General features: G+C 34.8%; 1 pseudogene; it reads left to right on the top strand.

Moving 5' to 3' along the window:
• Positions 1–2,022: 2,022 nt before the first annotated feature.
• Positions 2,023–11,973, top strand: LOC141551456 (sorting nexin-5-like; annotated as a pseudogene).
• Positions 11,974–14,959: the final 2,986 nt, after the last annotated feature.

Genomic DNA, 14,959 nt, shown 5'->3' with positions numbered 1-14,959 from the left:
CAAATTGTTCTTATCCACCCATTCCATAACTGGGCAGGGAAGTGGGGAAGATGATTAGTAGAAAGGGAATGTTTTCACATTCTTGGGGTAGACAGGTTTGAGGGTCATCCACTTATAAATACCCAGAGTGTTGAAAGCAAAATCTTAAATTAATCCATAGACTTTATTTAGGGTGGTATAAATTCCACCACCATCATTTTTTTTGCAAAAAAATAGAAATTTTTTTTAACAATCAATCTTAATCATTCCCTCTCCAAAATTCAAGCAGCTGTTAGTACAAGCTTCCAAGGTACGCACATTACCTTGTTCTTCAAGAATAATCAATAATTTCCTGCTACCTCAATAAGAAAATACACCAGTCTAACATTTAAAGCTTTCCCTAACCAGTCAATCAACAAGAATTTACCTAGCCTAGTGCAAGGTTATAAAGCTATAAATCAATGAAACAATACATACTCTAAGGTATATTCTAATGAAGGAAACAATAAAGGCATAGATGGGTGTATGCAGACTGAATATAAAAAGAATAAAAACAAATAAGTGGGAAATAGTTAAATGCAAGGTAGTTTGAGAGGGAGGACAGCAGTGAACAGTGAATAGATCGAGCAAGACTTCTTGTAGAAGCTGCTGGTTTAGCTGATTTTTTAAGGAAAAGAAAGGTTCTGTGGGGCAGAAGTAAGGAGGGAATTTATTACATGCATGGTGATTAAGCAATACGAAGACCTGGAGATGACACATGAGTGTTGTGTATGAGAAATAAAGAGAAGCCATTTTGTCTAGGTTGCAGATCCCCACGACCTAGCACAGTACCTGGCACATATTAGAGATAGTGTAATGTTCTGTGAAGCTTAGATCAGGTGTAGCCAGACTGTGTGGGGATTTAAAACCAAAGCAAAGCGTCTACATTTGATTCTGGGGCAAACGGAAGCTGCTGGATTTTATCGAGTCAGACAGTGATCTAAGGAAGTCTCTTTGGCAGCTGTGCATAGTGCTGAGAGACTTAAGACAGGGAGGACAAATTGGGAGGCTGATGTAATCATCTAGGCAAGAAGTGATGAGTGTCTAAACTGAGATCTTAGATATCTGAGTAAAGAAAAATGCCAGCTACATGAGATGTTGCAGAAGAAGAAATGGCAAGGTTTGGCAACGAGTTGGCCATGAGATGGTTGACACAAATAAAAAAACAAGGGAAATGCTGAGGTTACAGACCAAGGTGATTGTGAGAATGGTAATGCCTTGGACAGAGACTGGGAAGTTGAGAAGAAGGGATGTCCTGGGGAGAAAGTTAAGGAGTTCCGTTTTGAATGATTTGAGTTTGAAATCACAGATACCCGTAATTTCACACCTATTTTACATGATGACTTCTCATTCTGTTCTAGTCAAACTAGGCTACTAATTATTCCCTGCACTTAACATTCTGACTACTTCTGTACAATCACCCATTTCTAGATTGCATGCCTTGTTCATCTTTTGTTTCTATGATTACTTCTCTTCCTTCAAGGCTCAGCTCCAAAACTATCTCTCCCATGAAGCTTTACCTAATCATCATAAGTTCATCATAAATAAAAATCTGCTCATCTACAACACTTCCTTCCCATTTCACAGATGAGGAAACTGGAACAGAAATGTTAGGAAACTTATCCAGGGTCACACAGATGACAAGTCAGAGATGGGGATGAACCAGAACCACTGACTCCAGAGATAGAGCTCTTTCTATTGTCCCATTGGAGCAGGAACCCAGAATTCTAGGGGTTTGTGAAGTGAGAACATATATGTAAAAGAGAGAAGATGAGTGAATCAACAGAACAAGCCCTGAGAGTGGTTTTAGCTGGAACCCTAAGCTTGAAAAATCATCCATCTCTACAAATGACCTAAGAATTAAAGTCACCAATCAGAAAGTATTTGGGAACTCTGTTGGAGTTACAACAAGAATCAAGAGTTTTGAAGCAGGAGACTTCTGTCTCATTGTTGCTCATTGTTGGAGAGAAGTGATAAAATAGTAGGCCTGCTCCAGCAGTGAGAATGTCCAGTATGCAGTTCACATGGACCCTCAGGTAAGCAGCCCAGATGATGACCAATGGGTGAACAAATCACACTCCACCAAATATCTAGTAGTAAAAGTAGTAGTAGTAGTAGTAGTAGTAGTAGTAGTAGTAGTAGTAGTAGTAGTAGTAGTAGTAGGAAGAGGAGGAGGAGAAAAAGGAAGAAGAGGAAGAGAATAATAGTACTAATTGTAGTAGTAGTAGCAGTAGTAGTAGTAGTAGCAGTAGTGAGAGGAGGAGGAGGAGAGAGAAAAAGGAGAAGTAGGAAGAAAAGGAGGAAGAGGAGGAAAATAATAGTAGTAGTTGTAGTAATAGCAGTAGTAGAAGTAGTAGTAGTAAACAATAGTGATAATATATTAGTATTAGTATAATAACTAATAATCTTATAGTACCATGTTTCAGGCACTGGGCTAAGTGCTTTACAATTATCTCTTTTGATCCTTTCAACAACAATAAGAGGTAGATGCTACTATTATCTTTTTTTTTTTTCAGATAAAGGCAAACAGGGTAATTTGCCCAGGGTCACTCAGCTAGTAAATGTGTAAGGCTAAACTTGAATTCTTCAACTATAAGCTAATAGATATGTTTCTAGCAATCATACCTATGGGGGGGAGGGGGAAGCCAGTGGTGAAGATAGAATTATTAAGACCTTTGAACCATAGAAATTTACAAAAGAGACAACTACAGGATCCAATAAGAGAAAGTTCATAGTTAATGGGAAGAATTCTCAAGTTCCATCCAGGGTACTGTTCTCCTTATCCAGATGAATGGAAGATTAAGAAATAAATTCAAAGGCTGTAAAATCAACAGACTTGGCAATTGTATATCAGCTTGGTACCTGTTGCCTTGGAGTTTCAACTCACAACCAACCCTGCTAGGACTAAATCAAGGCTGATTCTCAAGATCAGTATTAAAAAAAGATGGCTCATTAAAAACTTAAGAAAATTTTAAAAAGTTAGTTACATATAATTCATCTAGTTAAATCTAACAATGGGAAGAATATCATGTAATTATGAGTAGGCCAAGTTAATATAATAATAATAACAATTCTACCTAAAGTAGTCTACTTATTCAATGCCATACCAATCAAATTGTTAAGAAATTATTTTATAGAGCTCAAAAAAAATAACAGAATTCATCTGGTCAAGAATGTCAAGAGAATTAATGAAAAATGCAAATGTAGGTGTCCTAGCTGTACCAGACTTAAAACTATGTAATAAAGCAGTGGTCATCAAAAACATTTGTTACTGGATAAGAAATAGATTATCAGTGGAATAGGTTGGCTTCACAAAACACAATAGTCAATGACTATAGTAATCTAGTGTTTGATAAATTCAAAGACTCCAGATTCTGGTATAAGAACTCACTATTTGACAAAAATTACTGGGAAAATTTAAAAATACTATGGCAGAAACTAGGCATTGACCAATATCTAACACCCTATACCAAGATAAGTTTAAAATGGGTTCAAGATTTAGACATAAAGGATGATACTGTAAGCAATTTAGGAGAACAAGAGATAGTTTATCTCTCAGATCTGTGGAGAAGGAAGAAATTTATGGCCAAAGAAGAAATACAGAATATTATGAAATGCAAAATGGATAATTTTAATTATATTAAGTTAAAAAGGTTTTGTACAAACAAAATCAATGCATCCAAGATTAGAAGGTAAGCAGAAAACTGGGGGGAAATTTTTATATCCAAGGATTCTGAAAAAGGCTTCATTTCTAAAATATATATAGAGAGAATTGGCTCAAATTTTAAGAATGTAAGCCATTATATTGATAAATGGTCAAAGGACATGAACAGTAATTTCTAGTCAAATGAAATCACTATTGATTAGAGAAATGCAAATTAAGACAACTTTGAGGAATCACTACATACCTCTGTAGCAAAAATAAAAGTTGGATGGGATGTGGGAAAACTTGGATACTAATACATTGTTGATGGAGTTGTGAATTGATCCAATCATTCTGGAGAGCAATTTGAACTATCCCCAAAGGGCTATCCTTTGATCCAGCAGTATCTCTACTGTGTCTATATCCCAAAAAGATCATAAAAAAAGGGGAAAGTACCCACAATGTAGCTCTTTTTGTATTGGCAAGGATGTCCATTAGTTGGAGAAAGGTTGAATAAGTAATAATATTTGAATATTATGCAGTATTATTGTTCTATAATAAACAATCAGCAGGATGATTTCAGAAAGGCTTGGAGAGACTTACACGAATTGATACTAAGTGAACTAAGTATAATCTAGAGAATATGGTACCCAGCAAAAACAAGATTATGTGATGATCAACTCTGATGAACTTGGCTCTTTTCAACAAGGTGATTCAGGCCAATTACAATAAATTTGTGATAAAAAGAGTCCTCTACATGCAGAAAAAGGACTGCGGGGATTGAATGTTGTTCATAAAATAATATTTTCACCTTTTTGTTGCTCTTTTCTTGATTTTTTCTTTCTCATTTTTTTTCTTTTTAATCTGGTTTTTCTCATGTAACATAATAAATATGAAAATATATATAGAAGAATTGCACATGTTTAGCATATAGTGGATTGTTTGAAGGGAAGAAAAATGTGGAACACAAGGTTTCTCAAAAGTGAATGCTGAAAACTATCTTCACACATATTCTGACATAAAAAGCTATTGTTGAAAATAAAAATAAATAAATGTTATTAATAAAAAAAAAAATAACAACCTCAGTGTTCTATAAAAGAACTCCAAAAGGATAAGTGGTGAACAGGACAGAACACAGCCAAGGAAAGAGGATTTGGAGTCCCTGCCATGTGTAAGCAAAAGCACTTTGAAAATGATAAAATGCTATTTAAAAATGTTAGGGATTATTTCAAGTGGTCAAACAGTAGCTTTACCTTCCATCCATACTTTAGCTGCTGCCAGATTGGCTGTGGTCGGATAAGAGGCTTTGCTTCATTTCTTCCTCTCTTATGGGCTACTTCCCTGCTTCAAGTACCAAGGCTATTTCCAAGGGAACAAAAATGCTCTATAAGATGAAGGGATAAAAATAAGGCAGTATTAGCATTTTCATACTAATGCTGTAATTATGATTCTAAAGTTTCTTGGCCTCTGAGGAACATAGAGCCATAGAATCAATGCCAGCTTTCCTCAAAAAAGCTTTTCTACCTGAAGTCATTCTTCTGTAGCCAAAAATATGATTCCGCAGCAGGCTCTGTATTGATAAATTGAAATATTATTTCCAGGTGGACTCCCCTGAAACATGTTGAGCACCCCCTTACTCTATCTCTTCTGCATCATCATCATCACCACCAACCACTGAGGTGTTCCCTTTTGTTTCTCACTGAGAGCCAAATAATTCTAAAACCAGGATAGGAGAGACATTTTCTGAAACTTGCAAGTACTTTGCTTTATGGGGAAATCCACTAACTTTCCTGACTCAAATCTAACAAAGGCAGCATAGAATCAAAGCTCTGTCACACCCTTTGGGATCAGGAATGAGATCTGCCCATGAAGCAATGGGGCTGATTTGCTTCTGTAGCTTGCAAACTGATTCTGAAAACAATTTCAAAGCAAGAATCATAGAATTACAGAATACAGATGTTTGAAGAAATCCCAGACACCATCAAGGGTACTACATACATAAATAAGAAGCCCTCTACAATATCAAAGTCAATCAATTATTTAGTAAGGACTTACCTGTATCAGGCACTGTCCATGTTGCTAAGAGATACAAGTACAAAAAATGAAACAATCTTTGCCCACAAGGAACTCACTTTATAAATGGAAAAGATAAAGATGTATAAAAATAAATATAGTACCAATATCAAGAAATTTAATATAAAGTAATTAAATACAGAATAGATTAGGGGTAATGGGGATACCAGAAGATGGGAAATCAGGAAATATTTCAAGTAAAATTAAGTGCCTGAGATTGTTTGTTTGTTTTTTTTAGATAATATGAGTTAAATGACTTGCCCAGTCATAATCTCCCAGAAATAGATTATTAAAAACAGCAACAAGAAGAAGAACTAATGATCTTGAAAGACAATCACACTGAGAGGGTGAAAATTTGACAGCTAGTAAATGTCTAAAATCGCATTTGAATTCAGGTCTTCCTGAATCCCAGACCAGTGTTCTAACTGCTATACCACCTAGTTGTTGCATGTGAAATCAGTCTTAAAGATAAGTAAGGGTTCTGTAAGGCAAATATAAATAGGGAATTCATTCCAAGTTTAGAGGTGGTCAGTGGAAAGGAAAAGATATTGGATATGGAGTATTATGTGAGATGAACAGGAAGAAGTCAAGTTTGTCTGGATAGCAAAGGAAGGAAGGGGTAAGGAAGGAAGGAAAGTAAGGAAGTAATTGAGACTGTAAAGATAGGTTGGGACCAGGTTGTATAGGGAGTAATGGAGTAGTCATAACATATATATTTGGGTCTTAATATTTATCCTGAGGTTTAGCTCCATATTGCCTATTAATTGCCAATTTTTTTTTTCTTTTCTCAAACATGGGGAGGAACTTCTTCCTAACACAGCTTACTCCACCTTTGGACAGCTCCAATTATTATAATATTTTCCCTTATATGAAGTCCCAAATTATTTCTCTGAAACTTCCTCCCATTATTAAAGTTCATTGGTTCCTCATCATTATTGTTGTTACTAATAGATCTGTGATTTCAACAATGAAAAGGCTCTGGTAAATTTTTAATTACTGCAAGAGTACTTTGGATTAGCAATTTTGTCTAATAACTCAAGTCTTCACCTTCTCTGAAATGTCTTAAGAGAGTTGTTTGCAGCACTGAGAGGTTATATGAATTTCCCAGGAGCATAGAGTACTGACTTACGTCAATATATCAGAAGCAAGACATGAATCTAGACCTTTCTGGTTCTCAGTTCAATTCAATTCAATGTTAGTGATATGGATAGAATATTATAGAGTTAGGAAGATCTGAGTTCAAATTTGGCTTCAGATGCTTGTCCTGAAGAAGTCATTTAATCCTGTTTGCTTCAGTTTCTGAAAAGTGGAGATAATTAAAACACTATCTTGCAAGGTTGTTGGGAAGATGAAATGATATAATATTTGTGTTTTTTTATTTTATTTATAAATTTTTCACAGTATATATGCATGAGTAATTTTTTATAACATTATCCCTTGTATTCATTTTTCCAAATTATCCCCTCCCTCCCTCTACTCCCTCCCCTTGATGACAATCCCATACATTTTACATGTGTTACAGTATAACCTAGATACAATATATGTGTGTAAATCCAATTTTCTTGTTGCACGTTAAGTATTGGATTCCAAAGGTATAAGTAACCTGGGTAGATAGACAGTAGTGCTAACAATTTATATTCACTTCCCAGTGTTCCTTCTCTGGGTGTAGTTGTTTCTGTCCATCATTGATCAACTGGAAGTGAGTTGGATCCTCTTTATGTTGAAGATATCCACTTCCATCAGAATACATCTTCATACAACATTGAAGTGTACAGCGATCTTCTGGTTCTATTCATTTCACTCAGCATCAGTTCATGCAAGTCTCTCCAAGCCTCTCTGTATTCTTCCTGCTGGTCATTTCTTACAGAGCAATAATATTCCATAACATTCATATGCCATAATTTACCCAAACATTCTACAATTGATGGACATCCATTCATCTTCCAGTTTCTAGCCACTATGAAAAGAGCTGCCACAAACATTTTGGCACATACAGGTCCCTTTCCCCTTCTCAGTATTTCTTTGGGATAAAGCCCAATAGCAGCAATGCTGGATCAAAGGGTATGCACAGTTTGATAACTTTTTGGGCATAATTCCAGATTGCTCTCCAGAATGGTTGGATTCTTTCACAACTCCACCAACAATGTATCAGTGTTACAGTTTTCCCACATCCCCTCCAACATTCATCATTTTTTGTTCCTGTCATCTTAGCCAATCTGACAGGTGTGTAGTGGTATCTCAGAGTTGTCTTAATTTGCATTTCTCTGATCAGTAGTGATTTGGAACACTCTTTCTTTCATATGAGTAGATATAATTTCAATTTCATCATCTGAGAATTGTCTTCATATCCTTTGACCATTTATCAATTGGAGAATGGTTTGATGATATAATATGTGTAAAGGCATAGACTCTAGTACACATTAGGCACTATGTAAATGCTTATTCCCTCCTCATTTCCCCTTAAGTGCCTACTATGTGCCAGATATTGTGCCTTTAAACCCTGGAATACAATTTTTTTAAAAATAGAAAGATAATCACTGCCCTCAAAGAGCTTATAATCTAACAGGAGAAGAATATTAACAAAAGTGGGACAGCTAGATGGCGCAGTGGATAGAGCACCAGCCTTGAATTCAGGAGGACCTGAGTTCAAATCTGATCTCAGACACTTAACACTTCCTAGCTGTGTGACCCCGGGCAAGTCACTTAACCCCAGCCTCAGGGAAAAAAAAAAAAAGAATATTAACAAAAGCAAGCTTAAAGATGGAGGGGCACTAAGAGGTACCTTCCATAGGAGCATAATATTCAGTGGAGTAGAAATGAAGGAGATCCATTGATGGAAAAAGGAGTTACCTGGAAAGTTCTGAATCTTCTATAAAGGAAAGCTTTGGAAATAATTTATTGCTCTGTCTTCTAGTTCTCCAGTCACAAAAGAGACAACTGAGGAAGTTAAGAAGTGTTGAATATAAAAGTCAATCTGCATGGAGAATTGATTTCAGGTAATTATCTTATCAAGAGAGCGCCATGATGTTTATATGCAGTCAATTGAAGCAGAGCTACTGGTGGGAGAGCTATAAGGTCAGTTCTCTATCCATTGTATCACATTGCCTCTCTGTGGTTTTGTGAGATTAATTCTTTAACCATTGGTTTATAACATTATTTCAAATTACAATTTTAATTACATATTGACTCTCTATTGATTTTCTCTGTCACAGAGCATGCTGTTCAATATTTTTATGTTTAATACAAATCAGTAACTGTTGATTTGAACAAGTAAATATGGTGATTTAGGAGATTTTTAGCAAGTAATAGGCTATATGGGACTAAAACTCAGGATAGATATTAAGACCCAATATATAGATTTGGGAGTCATTTGCAAAACAATATTATGTGAAACATAATTTTTGGATTATAAGCAATAACAGTCAAATAAATACACAGAAACATCATCAAAACAAATGAAATCTCCCAGAAAGAGATTATTAAAAACAGCAATAACAAGAAGAACTAATGATCTTGAAAGACAACCACCCTGAGAGGGTGAAAATTTGATAAAAGTCTACTAAGGAATTCTTTAAAAAAGAATGATTAATGTAGTCAAGAGAGTCAGGAAAGATCAGAATTGCAAAAACCAAATAAGTAGAAAGAACCCAAAAAGAGGTGGTGAAAAATACAGAGAGACCAAGAAGACAAACCAAGAAAAAAATCTTTAGAGCTGACATTTGAGGTCATCCATAACCTTGGAGAAACCCATTTCACAAAAGTGCTGAGGTCAGAACGGAAAGGGGTTGAGATGTAACTGTTGTTTTCCATCATTCTTGAAGAGGACTATTATATCAGGGAGGTAATGCTATGGTAGTATGAAAGTGAAGGCAGCCAGTATAGACAATCCTTTCTAGGAGGTTGGCATTGAGTCACAGAAAAGATAATAGACAGGAGTTTGAGAGGGTGGAAGAGTCACAGTATTGGGAGGAGCTAATTTTTGGATCATAAACAAGCCAAATAAATACATAGAACAAAGGAAGGGAAGAGAGCTATCCTTATTTGGGCATAGTGGTTAAATTTGGACAGCTAAGAAAACAAAGCATTGTTGGCTTGGGCCAATCCATAAAATGGAAGTGGCAAAGTCCAGAAATTTAGAACAGTGCCATTATGCTGCCTTTATTTGTATAGTTGTAATCAATATGCATAAGGTTCCAGTTCTACTAATTTTATTCTAAATCATTTCATATTTCATTCTTGATCTTTCTCCATATTTATGTTATAAATTACCTATAAATATATATGTATTTAAAACATCATAGTATTCCAATATAGTAATATACCATAATTTATTAAGCCATTCTATATTTATAGAATACATAGTTCATTTTTTTTTACTATTGCAGATAAGGAAACTAAGAATATTCTTGAAGAAAAAGATTCTTTTTGTCATGTTTTGGGGTGTGGTTCTGGCAACAAAATTATTAGTTCAAAAGACACGATCCCTTCTGTAATTCATTCTATATTGTTCTCCAAAATGGTTGCATTCTCTCCAACAATGTTTTAGTACCTATTTCCCCACAGCCCCATCAACATTGATTTGATCCTGCTTTATTATTTTTAAGGATTTTAATACATCTATATTATTTTTAGAGGATTATATTTTATATATTAGTATTAAATATACTAATATTTAAAATGCTAGAACTGAGTCTTTTTGTACACTGGGAAAGATCCAGTAGGCATGAAAAGAATGGGAATGTGGTAGGGATGGGGGAAGAGATGGCAGGAAAGAAAGGAAGAAGAATATAATGAGACACAAACTAAGCCTTCTGGCTTAGTCTTTGCAAGAAGATCCACTAATAATCCTCAGAGACTAAAGCAAAGAAAGATAGGATGAGTAAGATTTTGAAGAGATTTTGAGATACAGAATAAAAGAGAAGAATATTCACCAATAGAGAATCAGGACTGGAGTCAGGAGGACCTAAGTTCAAAGCCAGTCTCAGATATTTAACACTACCTTGGCAATTCATTTAACAATTATTTAACAATCCTTGGCAATTTATTTAACCCTGATTACCCCTCCTACACACACAGACACACACAGACACAGACACACACACACACACACACACACACACAAAACATCAACTACAGGCCTTTATCCCATGGAGAAGTTGGGAGAGCCAAATGCAAAATGATTGATATAAAAATTGCATTAATTCTATTTGCATCCAATTAGGGCTATTAAATTTATGCATTCAATTAGGGCAATAAACACTAGAATTTCTTTTACTAAGTTCTTCAAAGAGAAATTAGCGTCCCTTTAGGAGCCTCTGGGATCATATCAGTGAGATTCAAGCAGGTTCAAAGCAAACAGAAAGAGGAGTCAGCTTTCTTGATTGTTTAATTGATTTTCAACAAAACTTAGCACTATGATATAGATTAAGAATTGAGAGAAGTATTTTAGCTGATCCTGAAATGAAAACAAGCCAAAAAAAATTAACTCTTCCAAGGTTATAACCACTCTGGACATTTGGGGACATTGTTCCATTTAGGCAACAAAAATAATAAGCAGCTATTAAATACTTGCCAAGGTCCTAAAGTAAGTTGGAAAGTTCCCAGGAAAGTCACAGTTTTTCCTCTCCACAATATTTTTCACTATTGTCTCCATTCCCAAGCTGTTGAAACAGGAAAATTACTTCAACCAACAAGATGAGATCCATGTCTGTGTACCTGAATGTTGATTCTTCACTCCAGATTGATATCTCTGATGCCCTTAGTGAAAAAGATAAGGTCAAGTTCACAATGCATACAAAGACAATAGACAGCTATTTTTCAAAATCCAGCATTTTCTATTATAAGATGATATTAAGATTTTGTGTGGTTACATGATATAACTGAATCAAGGATATACAGGACTCACCAGACCACCAAAGTCCTTCAAAGCCTGACTTTGATAGCCCCAAGGAGAAGATGCAAAAACTGGAGAAAGATAAAGACTCTATGACAAAAGGAGAATTTGCAAAAATGAAGCAAGAATGATACATGAAATATTTAGTTGTCTTAGAAGACTATCATCCCTTGAAGTTTTTCTTCAGCAACTTTCTTCTCATCTTGTCTTCTGCAAAGACTATAACTTTCATGTTTTCCTGGAATATGATCAGGTCTAAACATTAGGAGGAAACACCAAGATGATATTTGCTGGCTTCTTTAAAAGTATATTAAGAAGGATTCTGGAAGATGAGGGAGTAGGTTAAAAAATCCAAGGCTCAATTAATCTGATAAGGTAAGTGAAATGGATAAATAGTTACAAAAATATAGATTGCCCAAATTAACAGAGGAGGAAATAAATTACCTAAATAGTCCCATTTTAGAAGAAGAAATGAACAAGCTATTAATCAACTCCCTAAGAAAAAATGTCCAAGGCTAGATGGATTTAAATGTGAATTCTTCCAAAATTTAAAGCTCAAGTAATTCCATTACAATGCAAACTATTTGGAAGAAAAGATCCTATCATATTCCTTTTATGACAGAGATATGGGGCTGATATCTAAACCAAGTAAGGTGAAAACAGAGAAAGAAAATAATAGACCAATTTCCCTAATGAATATTGATGCAAAAATCATAAGTAAAACAGATTACAGCAAGTTATCCCCAGAATGATACATTATGACCAAGTAAGATTTATACCAGGAATGAAGGGATAATGCAACATTAGGAAAACTATTAACATAATTGACTATATTTATAACCAAACTAACAAAAACCGTATGATTATCTCAATAGATGCAAAAAAGCGTTTGACAAAATCCAACACCCATACCTAATGAAAACCCTAGAGACTACATAAATAAGTGGAGTTTTCCTTAAAATGATCAGTAGCATCGGTTTAAAATCATCAGCAAGCATCATATCTACTGGGATAAACTAGAACCATTCCCAATAATATCAGGGATGAAACAAGGTTGCCCACTATCACCATTACTATTCAATATTGTATTACAAATATTACCTTTAGCTAAGAGGAAAAAAAAAGAAATTAAAGGAATTAGAGTAGGTAAAGAGGAAACCAAATTATCACTCTTTGCAGATATGATGGTATACTCAGAATATCCTAGAGAACCAACTAAAAAACTACTAAAGAATAATTCACAACTATAACCAGTTCCAATGGTCTTGTGATGAAGAGAGCCATCTGCACCCAGAGAAAGGACAGTGGGAACTGAGTGTGGATCATAACATAGTATTTTCATCTTTTTTATCTGTTTGCTTGCATTTTGTTTTCTTTCTCATTTTTTCCTTTTTGATTTGATTTTTCTTATGGTACATGATAATTGTGGAAATATGTATAGAAGACCTGCACATGTTTAAAATATTGGTTTACTTGCCAACTAGGGAAGGGGGTGGGAAGAAGGGAAGGAAAAAATTTTGGAACACACGGTTTTGCAAAGGTGAATGTTCAAAATTATCTATGCATATGTTTTTAAAATAAACAGCTTTAATCATAAAAAGAAAAGAAAAGAAGGCTCTTTAGATTTCACCAAACAACACAAAATAGCATCTCTGGACTAAAATGTAAAGAAGAAAAAAGAAATAAAAGTTGGAGTAGAACAGTAGTCCTCCTGAGACAACCAGGGAAGATCCAAAGAAAGATCCTAGAAGTTTGGCTCAAGTGAAATGTAAATATTCCTAGCCTAATTTCACTGAAACAACAAGCTGTGGACTCTGGAGCTAGCTAGATTGGGAGATAGACCTAGCTTCAGCCATGGAATATTTTTAACTACCATACTGTGGGAAATCTTGTGTCTGAGCCAGCAAAGATTGAGAAAACCTCTGCTGATAAGGGATGCTAAGCCCAGCTGTGTGTCTATGATGTGGCCCTGGGCAAGAAGGAACCCAGCACCTATCCCATAAGTATAAAAGCAGTAGGGAAGGGACTCTGCTGACTGTGGGCACTTAAAGGAGTGTGGAGTTGTTTTTTTTTCAGTTCCAAGACAGAAGGGAGAATTGAAAAAGGACCTGAGACCCAGAAACACAATTTATAGAGGTGATTACACTAATAAGTTGCCATAATTTAATTAAAAAGAAAGATTGGGATAGAGCTGGGTATGATGTGATTCTAAAAAACAAAGCTATAGGAAAAGGTAAAATGAGTAATTATCTTATAGAAATGAAGTATAAGAGGAAGAACTGATATGAAGAATTAGATAGAGAATGAGGGCTGGGAGTTCTGGATCATTTATCTCATAATGAATGGACTAAAGAGGGAAATATAGACACACACACACACACACACACAGAGAGAGAGAGAGAGAGAGAGAGAGAGAGAGAGAGAGAGAGAGAGAGAGAGAGAGAGACATAAAACTCTTCTAAACTCAGAAAGAAAGAAGGTAGGAAGACAAGAGAAGATAAAGGAAGCATTTTTAGAGGAAACCCTAATCATATCAGATCTGAATTGAAGAGAGAAGAACATATACATTTAGTATATTATTTAAATATACATTTAGAAGAGAATACATTTATTAAAAAAGAAGAGGGTGAGGGAATAGGATAAGGGGGTATATAGAAAGGTGTATAGATTAATGGGAATTAGATAAAGAGGGAATAACATAAAGATTTGGAAGACTATAAAGGTCTTCTAAATTCAGCTAGAAACAAGAGGGCAAAAGAAAAGAAGGGGAGAAGATAAGGGAGAAATCCTGGGGGTGGAGGAATAGGTTAAATAACAGAAGGACAAAGAATCAGTGGAAGTAAAGCAGAAGAGTTAGGAGGGATAAGAAATAAGAGATACACATAAATATAATAATAAAGATGTGGAGTAAAAGTTATTAGGTTAAAAAAAGTAGGGGTAGTAATTATGATCTCAGACAAAGTCAAAACTGAAATATATTTAACCATTAAGAAAAATAGGAAACTACATTATATATGTTATATTATCAGTCATATTAATCAATATTATATTAGACTATTTAAATTACTAAATAGTATAAGGAATCTAATTGAAGGGTAGGAATTGAAGAGTTGATGGACTTAGAAAAACTATGTAAAGACTTGGATTTATGAAGGTATATGTTATCTCCCTTTAGTGAAAAGGACAAACAAGCATAATAAAGTCTTAGATAAATGCATATGAATGTGTATGTGTAGGCATATACATGTATATGTATATATGAATTTATTTGGATGTATATGTGTGTACATATAATATAGATGTATATGATATAGATACTTATAATATAGACA

Source organism: Sminthopsis crassicaudata, chromosome 1 (genome assembly GCF_048593235.1).
Source record: "Sminthopsis crassicaudata isolate SCR6 chromosome 1, ASM4859323v1, whole genome shotgun sequence".
Lineage (NCBI taxonomy): Eukaryota > Metazoa > Chordata > Mammalia > Dasyuromorphia > Dasyuridae > Sminthopsis > Sminthopsis crassicaudata.
The sequence above is the reverse complement of the archived record's forward strand: the minus strand, read 5'-3'. Positions and strand labels throughout refer to the sequence as shown.